This window comes from Mastigoproctus giganteus, chromosome 9, assembly GCF_048544385.1.
Source record: "Mastigoproctus giganteus isolate SK-2022 chromosome 9, ASM4854438v1, whole genome shotgun sequence".
Taxonomy (NCBI): domain Eukaryota; kingdom Metazoa; phylum Arthropoda; class Arachnida; order Uropygi; family Thelyphonidae; genus Mastigoproctus; species Mastigoproctus giganteus.
The window spans coordinates 6112620-6127386 of NC_143583.1; the positions used below are offsets into that span (position 1 = coordinate 6112620).

At 38.9% G+C, this 14767-nt stretch overlaps 1 protein-coding gene across 3 annotated transcripts in view; it reads right to left on the reverse strand.

The window, feature by feature from the left end:
* LOC150080039 (paired box protein Pax-6-like) overlaps positions 1–14767 on the reverse strand; it is a 245495-nt gene that overhangs the window by 127558 nt on the left and 103170 nt on the right. The window contains exon 1 of one of the 3 annotated variants that reach the window (XM_090382076.1): positions 4636–5635. The exons of 1 other annotated variant lie outside the window; for it this stretch is intronic. The gene's annotated coding sequence lies outside the window, so the exon portion shown is untranslated. Of the gene's footprint in view, positions 1–4626; positions 5636–14767 lie in introns of those variants that run through there. One more of the 3 variants, XM_090382077.1, reaches the window with a different exon arrangement.

Sequence of the window (14767 nt, forward strand, 5' to 3'; positions counted from 1 at the left end):
ATGTTCCCAATTTTCAGTATCGCCACAAATACACAAAGGTGAAGCTGTAAGATGGAATTTGGCCAGTTTGTTGCTTAGTGACCCATGCCCAGAAATGAGAAATAACGTATATACAGTGTACTCGTAAGTCTGGATAACAACGAAAATTATTTTCCACAGATGCAAAGAATACATTTGGAATGAATTTGTAAGTTATCCGTCCCTTATGGAAGTTATTCCAGTTATCTTGCCACCGCCGAATCAAAAACTCCCAGCAACGTTAATTTTCAACTTTGGGATCAGTGCCAGTGTTAATTGAAAAATCACAAAAATTTAATAGAAATCCCATGTCTTATATATATACTAATACCACGGAAAAAAGCTGTAAATCGAGGGGCAAACGCTGAAAAGAGCACACTTTTTCTTTTTGATATAAATCTAAATAAACAGAATAAAAATATGAACAAATCGCGTCACACAGATGGGATTCATTATGGCTGCCGTAGCCATAATGAATAATGAAAGTGGTCGTGCAAGAGGGTACGTAAGTATACGCGCTTCGGTGATCACAGCCTGCATAATCGCTAAATAAGGTACTGTTCTTATATTCTCTCTACTTTGTGAAATTCTCTGATCTTGTGTGTATAAACACAAGATCGTTCCGGTGTATAAACAGAAAAGTTGTTTCCTCTGACCGTTTGGTCGTCCCGGAGTATAAACAGAAAATTTATTTTATTTATTTTTTTAAATTTAAAGAGCCTCACTATGACTTTCACTCTTCTGAGATTTAACGTTTTTACTAAATATTTTATAGAAGGTATTCCGCTCAGTCAGTCGAAAATGGCAATTATCACACACCTGGCGAAGATGGTCTCTAACTCAGATATCACCAATTTCTCTCCAGTTTGTATATTTGAGAAGTAACACTGGAGATGGCATATTAGGAGCATTATGGTGTATCATGAAGTTTCCAATAAACCCGGAACTTCCTGCCCAAACCAAATTGGTTGAAGTAACCATGATTGATTGATTTGATTTGGTAGTTGTTGGCGCATCGGCTTCTGTGGCCATATTGCACCTCCCAAGGTTTTTGCAGTACTTTGATCCAAGCCCGAGGCGAGAATCGAACCCGCGACCTTTGGGTTACCGGGCAGGTACTTTACCCACTCGGCTAGCCCGGTCGGCGTTGAAGTAACCAACATGGCTGATAGCATTGACAGTAGCCAGTCTATGGAATTAGCAATTTTATATCGAAATAATAAGACGGCATGTTAGCGGGAATCAGCACTTAAGAAATCAACCAGCAGTAATGATAGATTATAAAATATTTATCGGAGATAAATATTTTATAATCTATCATTAGTTTTCAGAATGGCATTTGCTACTTTTCAACCTGCTCTGGATAAATAAATCTGTTTAACACTCCAGGTACATAGGCATAATCAAACAAAACTAAACGCCTTTTTCAATCCATAGTAGCGCTCACAGTATTGGAATTTACTAATACAGGAAAGAAAAGCTGGCATAATTCTAACTTTGTACTATAATTAAGTGCGGTACAATCGCCTGACTCAAACGGAAAGAATTTTTACTTTTAAATGAGTCTGTGGAGTTTAAAACTCCATCCTCATCAATGTCTGATTGTATTAGCATTAGTAGAGGCGTATGATGCAAGAAAGGAAACTTTTTTTTTGGTATCAGCCAAAAAAAAAAAAAAAAACCCTTCCCATTTCACCTATCCATTCACTCCAAACGTTTGTCTAGTTCTGCCTTGAACTTATTTAAGTTGCTGACTTCCACTGCAACATATGAAAGTTTGATCCAACTATCAACCACCCGCTGGCTAAAGGCGAATTTCTGAACATCTATTATGTTGTTGTTGTTATTTGGTTTTTAGGAGCATTAGCAACTAAGGCCATATTGCTCCGGGAAATGCGGTGGTCATTCCCTGACCTTTCCGCATCCTCCGTATTTGGTGGTGACGGGCTCGAACCCCGGTCTAATCAAGAAGCGTGTGCTACGCACTGCTGCTCCTTCCCACCTGGCTACGGAGGCGCCTACATCTATTATACAATTGTCTTTCCTCAATTTGAATGTATGTCCCCTCAAGTGAGTAATCTGAGCAAGAGGAAGAATCCCATTAGCAGTGGCTTGCTCAATCCATTCAAGGCCTTATACACCTCAATTAGATCACCTCGCAGGTGTCTAGTCTCCAGAAGCTACAATTTGCAGACTTAAGACTTTCTTGGTAACACCAACCCTTTGTTCCCCTCACCAATTTCGTTGCCTTTCTCTGTACTCATTCCAGCAGCTCTACATCTTTTCTAAAATGAGGCCTCCAGACCTGTGTACAGTACTATAGGTGCGACCTGACCATCCCCTTATAGAAGGGGGCCAGGTGGGCAGGAGCAGCAGTGCGTATCACACGCTTCTTGATTAGACCGGGGTTCGAGCCCGTGACCACAAAATACGGAGGTTGCGGAAAAAGTCAGGGAATGACCACGGCATATCCCCGGAGCAATATGGCCTTAGTTGCTAATGCTCCTAAAAACCAAATAGCAACAACATATAGAAGGGGATACTCACTTCCTTATCCCTGCTAGCGAAATTTCTGTATATCATTGACAAGACACCATGAGTGCTCTTGCAGCCTTTTTGCACGGTTCAGAAAACTTCATATCCGACTGCAGGTCCTTTTCATTCTCCGCTACCCAGAGTGCAGTACCACCCAGTTGATACGTTACTCTGAGGTTACTGCTACCATATGCACTACTTTACATTTGTCAATGTTAAACTTCAGTTGCCACCTCTCAGCCCATCTTAAATTTTCCAGATCCTGTTGCAGTAGCGTCAAGAAGATTACTGTCGTTAACAACCCTGCCAACCTTCGTATCGTCTGCAAACTTAGATTAATCGTCGTATATCTGATATGTAACTCGCACAGTCGCTTTATCGGATCACATGACCACTTATTCTTTCTTTCTTTGTGTTGGAACATTTCTTTCCTAAATGGACCAGCTGGATATACAGTTGAGTGCACTAGTCCTCCCTCACTCTTTTTGAAAATTTCGTGTTCAAACGCGAATCCAGTAGGTCTCGTTTTAGCAAGGATTGGTTCATCGATCGCAGATGGAGGTGTAAGGTTATCCGGGTTTTTTGCTCATGCAAATAGATATGCTAGCTTCAGAACGCGACAGACACGCACATAGACACCATCGGTTGCCTTTGCACGAATTCCACGACCTAATCTAACAGATCATCGCACTAAAATTAACGCATTGAAGCTATCGTGCATTGAAGTCGTGCGTTCCGGATTTGACTTTCTGTGGACAATAAACTTTTATCGTCCATAGAACTAATATGTTAAAAGTAGCTAAATTCATTCTTTTAGATTTGTTTACTATTTCTAACTAAAAACAAAATTTCATAAAATAAAACAAAGATGTCTAGACGACGGTTACTCATTAGTTTTTTTTTTGGCGTATACATCGTTCGCCATCCTTTTCATATTGAGCTGTAAATATCTGCTTCCTTGTTCACCAGCATATAGCTAGTCTTCAATACCAAGGAAGTGGGAAAGCGAGTTTAGCCAATATAGAAAAAAATAAATAATTAATTAAAATATAATAACACGCAGAAAACAATGTCAAGAATCATCTCAATGTACAACTCTTAAAAAGTCTGACTTATCCTAACGTTTATTATAATATCAGAAAGCGCAGTGGTTTACATGAATGAATTAAAAGGTCAGACATGAAGTTCTCCGAGCATAGTAGACAGGTTGCAAGGAAGGCCCATGGTGTCCTATCAATGATTTATCGAACAATTCTAGTAGAGATAAGGACGTCATACTCCCATTATACAAGGCTATTGTTAATACTTGGAATACTGTGTTCAAGTATCGAGACCGCACCTAAAAAAAGACATCGAGCTTTTTGAAATGGTCCTAAGACGGGTAACTCTCCTGGTGATGTCGGAAAAAGGACGTGCATATGAGGAAAGACTTCGAATATGTGGGTTGCAGAGCTTGGAAACCAGGCACCTTAGAAGAGACTTAATTGAGGTGTTTAAGGCTCTGAGTGGCATAAGCAAAATGAATGAGGACGAAATTTTCACGGTTATAAATGATTCTAGAACTAGGGGCCATAATTTCAAGTTAAATTCCTGCAATCCAGTTTTATTTAAACTGGATTGCAGGAATTTTTATTTTAGCCAGCGAGAAAAAAAATTTGAAAAAAAACAACAAAAAACATACTAAAACAATGAGGCGTCAAAAATGTCATCTCTATAAATTGCGTGCACCGTACTGTCAGTATAACCGTTTAACAGCAAAAAAAAAAAAAGAAAAAAAAAGGAGTAATTTCTTATTCCTGAAAAATCATGCAGTCCTCACTAGGTGGCATTTAATATACAAAGGCCATGTGAAACAAGTTTGAACGGATTCACAGTGGCAGCTGCGATCTTCGGTTTCATGAACATTGTGTCCGTGGTACGCAACATTGTATTGTAGTTATTATATGGATGCGTTGATGGAGCCAAAAGGAAATATTGTACTCCTTTTATTTTACAGCCTATGTGCAGCAGCAGAAACAAAATAAAATTTTAAAATAGATTAATAAATTCCTTTCATGCATTAGGAATACCTACTGGTGGTACCTGATTGCGCCACCTTCAGCGGGTGGTACGGCCTGAATACATCGCAACATTTTCTCCACCTGGTGCGGAAGGGTGTCTACCGGTACGGTAAGTTATCCTGTACGACCGAACGACCAATCTCACGATGTCCTATACATGCTCAAATGGGCTGAGATCCAGCGAGTTTGGCGGACATGGGAGGACGGAGAACTCGCCCGAATCTTCCTCAAATCAGTCCAATACCACTGCAATTCTGTGATATGGTGCGTTTCTTTATGAGAAATCTTTTGGTGGTACGGGAAGACGGTCACTATAAACGGGTGCACATGGTATGAAGTGATGTACCTCTTGGCTCTCCAGTGAATCGTTGATCGATAGATGCCAGGTTTCTTACTTAAACGCTCCCCAGACTATTACACTGTCCCAGCCCCCTTGTAAAAATCCCCTTTGTACAGCAAAGTTCAAGACCCTCATGTACCGATCCAGTTGGAAATTCAATTCATCCGACTAGGCAAGATGTTTCCAGGCTTCCGCTTCTGCATCCACTAGGGGCTCGCTCATTTGCTTGTGTTGAACAGCTAACAGTAATCTGGTAGGTCTTTGCTTGAGATAGCCAAACTGTGTTCGTGTGTCTGATGCATGGGTTGAAATTGAAATGGGTTGTGCTGTCTCGAAGGCAGTTTCTCAAATGTGATACGTCAGTTCAGCTGGACAGTACCTTGAAATTTTTCTCTCACTTGTTTGGCCAACAACGCGATTTGAATGTGGTTCTTCCAAGGTAGCTTCGCTCACATGACCGGACGTAGGCTACTGTGTCCCACTAATCTAGCCTCGACAATGTTTTCCCTCTGGAACTTTATTAGTCACGTGTGCAACCCATTCTTCGCACTGAACATGGGTCTACAGAGTAGAGCACGCCACGCTCTGCCCTTATATAGAAAAGTGTCGTATGTCGCGAATGTAGCAGCACACGCCGTGCATGAAATCACGGCTGGGGGTGTTCCAAATGCAAAGCTACCTCAGTGTATTACAACCATGCTAACCAGATAAGCTATCCTTTCCAGGTTCATATGAGTTTGTACTCGTAAAAGGTCTTGTATTTTTTGATCCATTTCACCCGTCACAAAGCTCGCTAATACGGTAGATTAATGACAACATTGCACTAAAAATGATATTATTTTCAGTTTTGTTGATGTCTCAGTTTTTTTTTCCTCTTACTTTTAGCTTACTTTTCAGACGCAGCAACAGCAAATAGGAGGCGGTGGATTCCATGAAAGAACTGCGAACTTCGGTGGTCATTCCCTGACCTTTCCGCATCCTCCGTATTTTATAGTCACGGGCTCGAACCCCGATCTAATCAAGAAGCGTGTGCTACGCACTGCTGCTCCTGCCCACCTAGCTACGGAGGCGCCCCCTCCCCTTGTCTGTCCTAAGATGCACTGTTGTTGTTATGACATCACCCACTTGCATAACTTCACTTTGTTCCGACGAATGCAAAGGACATTCTATATCACCCAAACATTAAGAGTGGTAGTCAAAAAGTTTTGAGAATACAGTATAAAAGACACAGGTACAAAATTCTATGTTCTTCTTTTATTATATTTCGTGCATTTACCCTGAAGTTTTATACATTTATTGCACTTAAAATGCAAAGAGGTTAATTCTTCAAAAAAATCGGGTTGAGCTTCAATAAAGATGATACTTGAAATTACAGTCGCCTGTGAGCAGATATGGGCTGTTAAAATTCACATTTATGGATTTTAGCCAGTGCAAACCCAGGCTTTGTACACGTGCATTTCACAGAGAAGCAAAACCTGAATAACCCAACTTTCCTCGTCTTCTCCCCCCCCCCCCCCGAATTGGAGCTTTTAAGTTTGGCGTATTCTCTTGTTATTGTGCTTTAAGCGCAAGATGACCAATCAACAACAACAATCCTTTTGTGTCCCAGAAAATTGGGGCCAACACTTTTCCAGCTGATGCTTATTATGTTCGTAACTTTCAGAATTGGAGATTCCTTGTGTTTCTACTGCACGTTTTGTAATTTGGATTCAGGCTCATAACAACGTAGGCAAGTTTCATCACTAGTCACCAAACGGTTTCTCGGGACTAGTCACTAGTCCCAGAAACTTTTGGGTTTCTGGGAACCCATCGTGTACAAACTTTAGATATTCCCAAATGTTCATCTATTTTGTTAAAATGTTTCCAAATGTTAACTACTTTTTCGAAGTTTACACAACTTAATTCTTCTGTTTTCTATTTTTTTTTCTTCATTGATGGCAACTATTTCAGATTTGATTGCTTGAGATGGCCAACCAGACCTTGGATCATCCTCAACTGACTCCAGTCCTCTTTTGAAATCTGTCGACCATTCTACAAAGTAGCATAACTGGATGATACTTCTCCAAACTCTGTGGTCTTCGTTCACAGATTTCTTTGAACCTATCAACATAAAATATTAAATTTTATAAACTGCATGAGACATTGATATATATATTTTCAAGAACTTTTAAGGCAATATAAACTATAAAAATAACATATTCTGAAACTTATTAATACAATTTATATATCCTGTTCTCAGAACTGTTTGACCAGCCCTCTTATGTGCAATGTATACTATAGGCAAGCTATTGTTTTTGGCTTGCTTTCCGATAGATCCATCATAGACGTTTTTGTCAGTTTACCCTTCCCCACCCTAGAATCCGGGAGTACACAAACTGGGTGTATTTACTTCGCCAAACTGAAACAAGAATGATGACTATTAAAAATATAAGCACTCTCTGTTTTCCCTAATTTCTTAATTGGTATTTTGCTAATTTCTTATAATAAAAGTACCGGTACCTTACGTGTCACTTATTGTTTGGTACCACCATTTTTTGGTAGAATCTATCGCTGCCTTAAAACCAGTTAATCTGTAGTCTTCGCAGAGCTGCTAAGTTACCTTGATAGTAGTTAAATCTTTATGCAAGGTTTCGGAGTCGGATCGTGAGTGGATCACATTTTTATAAAATTTTTTTGCTAACTCAAATCATGTTCTAGTTTGATAAGAAATATTTATCAACTTCAATAAGGATGGCTTTTTATTTATTATCAAATAATTAAAAATATTCGACAATTTTTAATATGAGTATATAATGTTTTACTTTTTAATGCTAATTACAGATTTTTAAAATATGTAAGACTTGCCTAATCGTCACATAAAATCTGATTTTATGTGATGTTTAGGAAAGTTTTTAAGTTGATAATGTAGAGATTCTGAAAAATTCTCTCTGTCTCTCCCAAGATTCACAGTTTCACTTTATGGGGGTGAAACATATGGATTAAAATACACTCAAATAAATAAATTAGTTTGCTATTTTTCTGACGTGGTTATGACAGGGGTACTGTACCCTGTACAGCCGTATGGGTTAGTGTACGCAACATAAGTAAATATTAACGCAATATAAATACATCAGAACGCTACTAGAGTTTGCGCCATGAGAGGCAAGTGACGGGAAATTAGAAAATTTCATATACATAACGAGAGGATTTCAGCTCCAGCTGAAAATTATGCCATCCATTTATCAAGTGCGATCTCAAAGCACGCAGTTGTTGTAACAGTGATGGTGCAACTGCAAGCTAGCCCTCTTCCGTCCCCGCTTCTTTTGTTCACGTTATTATTGCATGTTATGAAGTTAGCTGGTCTCCCGGCTGCAATTTAATGCCTCTAAAAATGCATTCCTTTCATTAATTCCGCTCATACTTTTTTCCAGCTAACTTTGGACACGTTAGTGATTAACACGGTAAACGTTTTCATCAAGATATTGCTACCATGAAGAAACAATATGGTGGAAGGCAGAAGAGCCCGGCATACTGGACATTGACAGAATACGAAAGAAAAAAAAATAATTGACTATATTTTACTCCATTTATTATAATACTTATTAAAATTTCAATAAGCATAACCTGCAACAGCTTTCCAAATCTACGGATGCTGGTTAATACACGACTTCAAATTTGGATTCGGCTCATCAAAATTCACGAGATGTGCTGAATTTTGGGAGGAAAAAAAATTAAAAAACTTGTTGTCTAGTGTAATTTGTTACCATCCTTTTTTCATTTAAATTTAAGTCCCCAATATCTGTGTATGTGTCATCTGAGAAAGACTAAATATGTCATCACCATTTAGTTTACTGAACCATTTTAGAGAATTAAACTTTAGCTAAGTTATTATGTAGATTCCTGGATTCAAAACGCGTCTTTATTGGTATGAATACCCCCCCCCCACCAAAATCATGTTGTTCTTTACACTCTTTGCAACAAATCTAGGACCCTCCTAAAATACGAGTTTTCTAAATCTGTAAGCAGTATTTAAAATGTTGCGTGGCCACTGTTTTAAATAATAGATAATCCTGGGCCCTTCAAATGATCAAAGGATTGCGTAACCAAAATACAGCGGCAAGCCACAGGAGAGGAAAAAAATATCAAGGAACGCAACAAGCAGGTAAACAGTGAACATATTTTTATTCTTAACCAACAAAAAAATGTTTTTTAAGTTTTATTTTTTTCATTTATCATTTCAAAAGGGGCATTGGAAAAATTTACACGCGGGAGCATATAAACCTAAGAACATGCCTGTGATTGATCAATCCTTTGTACCCGCTGGCAAAATTCCTGCGCATAGTGCGATATATTGTTTCGGTTCCCGGCTCATTCTGGTTCCTAGATTAACCAGCGGATCCCAAAAACAAAATATAATTTTATTTTGGGGATCCACTCAATAATAAAATTGTGAACAAATAAAAATATTTCTAAATTATTATAGCAATGTTTGTGTAAATGTTCGTTAATATGTTAACAGCTCCCATGAAAACATATCTAAATGTATTATGTATGTCAAATTGCACGTTATGCAGGCTGAAAAATTCAAATAACTCACGGGAGCAACTTACTTCCTCCATCTGAAATCGGATACCTCTCCAAAAGAGTGGGCGCCTCCGTAGCCAGGTGGGCAGGAGCAGCAGTGCGTAGCACACGCTTCTTGATTAGACCGGGGTTCGAGCCCGTGACCACCAAATACGGAGGATGCGGAAAGTTCAGGGAATGACCACCGTATATCCCCGGAACATATAGCCTTAGTTGCTAATGCCCTAAAAACCAAATAACAACAACAATCCAAAAGAGTGACAAGTCGCAAAACTACTATACTGCCACAGACGACTAATATTGGTATAGAGCGAAATTGGGGATCTGGCTATGGAATTGGTATTGGGTCTAAAATCCCCCCCCCCCCAAGTCGAACAGAAAACATTACGAGAATCGTCAAATTGGCACAGTACAAAATTTTCCTTTCCATGTTTAAAAATATGCATATTTAAACTACAATTTTAAAAATCTTACCGTCCATTTGTTTGTCCGCAATCAACTCTATACACAATTCGAGAAATGCTATTGTGGAGGGAATCTCTTAACAAAGTGCTTTGCAGAATTAGTGCGACAGGTAAGCTTCTACCTTCTTTGATGTGTAACTCATACGTCGTCAAAATAATGAATATCGAGTCTCTCACGGACTCAATGGTGATGGAAAATTCACGAAAAGTCTAGTGAAGTCCTTGACCACTCGACTAGATTTAGTGCTACGTAGAGTCATTAAAATGGATTGAGAAAACTGCTAGAAGATTAAATAAATTTACGAAAAATCTCTAATTTGTTCCTTCAACTACACAGATATACTGCCAACAATAATATCTCAAAGATTATCCATATGCTATTCACATCATATACTGCCAACAATAATATCTCAAAGATTATCCATATGCTATTCACATCATATCATTTCCAGGAACCTCGTCCATCCTTGCTCAGCTACAGTCCCGTAAAAGTAGAGGAACAATAACACTCATCACGGTGACATGGCCAGGAGTTTTAAATTAAGTCAGAAAGTGATACATGTGATTAAAAATTGGGAAATGGAAAAGATAAATTATAAGTTATACAAAAATGAAAAAGCATACAAAAAAGGAAATTATAATAAATAGGAAAATATAAAGATTAAAAAAAAAAAAAAAAAAATATATATATATATATATATATATATATATATATATATAATTATTACGAATAATAAAATTATGGAAGTCGGATATGAAGTACGAAAATATGGATTATGGATCAGGGACACTGCAAGAGCAAAGGCACCCTAGAACCATAATATATATAAAATTATTTTTATTGTTATGTGTAGAATTTAAATATAGAATTTAACTGGTGCTTGGAATTTAAATGTATATATATATATATACATACAGGGTGTCTCAAAAATACATGGATAATTTCAGGAATGAGTTCCTCATATGTAGACAATAAAAATATTTTATATCAACATAGTTCCGAAAATGCTTGGTTCCCGAGTTATTAACTGGAATGTCTTATGCCCCGCAAGTGATTTCCTTCATCACAAGGTACTGACAGAATATTGTGGTTTTCCATCTCGACCAGGTACTCAAATCAGGAGCAACCGGATATGCACTTTATGTACGGTTTGGCGGACGGCAATGCTCTGGAGGCTCGTCGTTTGTACCACGAAAGGTTTCCAGAACGAAGATGTCCAGACAGGAAAACGTTTGAAGGTATCCATCGCCGCCTTTGTGAACTGGCACCTTTACACCTCATGCTGCCGACAGAGGACGACCAAGACCTACGACTCCTGAAGTAGAGGAGGAGATTTTGAATGTTGTGCATGCCACTCCTGGAATCAGCACACGAAGAATGGCAATGCAACTGGCTGTTCAACGTTCGACTAGATGGAGAGTGTTGCGAGAACACCAACTGTATCCTTACTATCTGCAACGGGTACTGGCCTTGTCACCAGCAGATTACCCTGCGCGAGTAATGTTCTGCCAGTGGTTCTTGCAGCAGTGTGGTACAATCCTCACTTTCCTGTCTTAGTGATATTCACAGATGAAGCACAGTTCACATGAGATGGAATCCAAAACTTTCACAGTCAGCATGTATGGGCTGAGGAAAACCCACATGCAATTCTTCCATCATATCACCAACAGCGGTTCAGCCTCAGCATCTGGGCGGGTGTTTTTGGTGATAAGTTATTTGGGCCTCATGTACTTCCAAACAAACTCACACAGAAACTTTCTGGAAAACAACATGCCTGATTTCTTGGACGACACGCCACTGATCATTCGTCAACAAGCACACTTCATGCACGATGCCGCTCCCGCACATTTCAGCCACCTAGCCTGCAATTACCCGAATCGAAGGTTTCCTGGTCGGTGGATAGGTAGAGGTGGACCAACTGACTGGCCTCCACGCTCATCTTATTTAAACCCACCAGATTTCTTCTTGCGAGGCCATTTAAAGTCATTGGTATATTCGACTCCGGTAGCTGATGTGGAAACTATCCGCAAACGAATTGTGGCAGGTTGTGAGACAATACGAAACATGCCAGGAATTTCGCATCGTCTTCGTGAACCATGAGACGTCGATTTGAGGCCTGTATTCAGGCAGAAGGTGGACAGTTTGAACAATTACTATAAGGTGATGCAAACAGTTAAGTGTCATAGACAGACCTTAAAAACTCGGAAACCAATCATTTCCGGAACTATGTTGTTATAAAATATTTTTATTGTCTACATATGAGGAACTCATTCCTGAAGTTATTCCGTGTATTTTCGAGACACCTTGTGGTGTCTCGAAATAGGTGTCTCGTCCATATATATGGACATCGCAGCACAAATCAAGAACAATTAAAAACAATGGCAGGAAGAGTGAATCAAAATAAAACCATGGATTTTGATCAAATAAAAGCAAATGAGAAACAATCGTTTTTGCAGCTCAAAAACACAGCGCGGTACGGATAGGACAGGTGAATGGCTGGAGTCGATATTTAGTAATCTAACACAGTTTAAGCCACAATATTTGGAAGGTGTTATTCCAGTTGACTAGATGCGATCCACTCCAGGAGAATGCAATGGTATTTGTAACCGGTAGTAATTTTTTGCAGGTTAATTCCAAGACGCAGCAGTGCCTGTATTTTAGGGAGTTCCTGGGCAGGTATGAAACGATTACAAAGGTTTAGACGGAAATATTTGAGGATTAGTGTGGGGTCACATCTCCAGGATGGTGGAGGGTTGTGCCACTAATTGATATTCTAGATGTTCAGGACGTTTATCACTCCTGTGAACATTTTTACCGCAGTCATTAAACGCCTGATGTCAATTAACTTTGAGAGCTTGAATGCATTTACTTACTCATCCATGTCAGTGGGTTTCAATTGATTGAGTCAGCGATGCTTATTTGTGATTCATTTCAGGGTCCAGTATTCATATGCGAATACCAGTTTTTGAAGTGAGGGCGATGCTGGTGCCCAAATTTCAGCAATGTATAAAATAACCGGATAAGTGGTTTGTAGATATCTGGTAGTGATTGCAGCATCATTGGAATGAAATGTTGTATCGCTTTCCAGTATAAGGTGATAAATCGCTTCTGGAGGTATTCTGTGTGCACATCAAATCTCAGCCTGGGATAAAAATTATCCATTGATCCTCGGAAGCGAAGCAATCACAAAACCTGAACATCTTGCACTTTACGCCTTCATCAAGCTACAAGAAATAGTCATCAGAAGGGAGACAAGCAACGATCTTACCTCAGATCCATCGTCTAAATATTCCATGGAAGAAAGGTATTGTTTCATGAGCGGATCTACATCGGGAAACCTCTTGGGAAAGGCGCCTCTTATGCCACACTAAACTGTATTCATGCGGTTTGCAGTTATATTTATAGATTTAAAGCTACAAAACTTACAGTGTAAATCTGGCTGAATAAGGATAGCATTTTAAAGTGCCATCGGTAAACCTCTGAGTACCACTGAGATGGCGAAAAAGGCTCTATGAAACCAATTCACGATTTTAAAATCATTCTTCTCTCAAATTTAACGTTTCCCGTGGATAAAGGTAATTACAGTATGAATATGAAAACTGTCGAACACGATTACCGCCTGAATCGTTTAATACTACCAGGGTCAAAGGTGTAGCCGAATGGTCAAGGGCGAGAGTTGAGAAGTATACACGTTTGAGTGACCATAGTTCGTATGACTTCGTGATTCATCTTTTGTAGTCACGTGATTCAAACCAACGTAACTACAAGACAGAGTGAGGTTCTTTTATTTCTCTCTCTCTCTCTCTCTCTCTCGTCATGGACTCCTATGTGGTTGTCTTGGAGTATAAACAGAAAAAAATAAATATATTCAAGATTCTTTATCGTCAACAAAATATGTAGTCACGCTGCAGTGGCACCACTGTCAAACAAAAATTAATTTTATGCTTTTTCTTGTATGGTAATGTGAAAGAATCGTTATCAATAATATTAGTTTGTCTCCTTGGAAACACCTGATTACTACTGCCTTTCTATAAAGGGTTAGTTTTACATGCAGTATATTCCAGCGCATAAGTCGACTCTTGAAACAATAAAAATGTCTGCAATTTTAAGATCAAGTTATAGGTCGGGTACAATAGGGATAGGAATAGGCGCATGTACGCTTACATGTATACCATTGCTAGAAGTATAGTAAATAAATTTGATGAATTTGAAGTGTTGGTCAAGACATCAAAGGCGGATATTGTTGGGATATCAGAGACGTGGTGTCACACAGATATTAGGAATGCAGAATTGGAATTTGGAGAGTACAATGTGTATAGAAAGGATAGGAAGGGAGGAGGTATTATGCTGTTAATTAAGAAAAACGTAAAATCAAAAGAAGTGCATCCAGTTGATATAGATGAACAGTGCACTGTTGAGTCAGTTTGGTGTGACATAAGCACTGCGAAAGCAAAAATAAGAGTAGGAGTGTGTTATAGGCCTAATGACTCGAATGAATACAATGAACAATTTTACAGAGAAATTATGGGGGATTTTAACTTCCTAGATATTGACTGGAACTTGTGGATTGATCATTCACACACTAGTCAGACTTTTGTGGATTTATTGGATGATAGTTTTCTGCAGCAGCATGTTTGACAGGCAACCAGAGAGAGTAATACTCTTGATAAAGGAACCACTAGGTGGCAGTGATCACAGTGTACTGATGTGGGATTTACTTAAAGATTTAATTACCATCAGGGGTAAAGGAAAGGGTTTTTGGTTCCGTAAAGGTGAGTACAGTAGT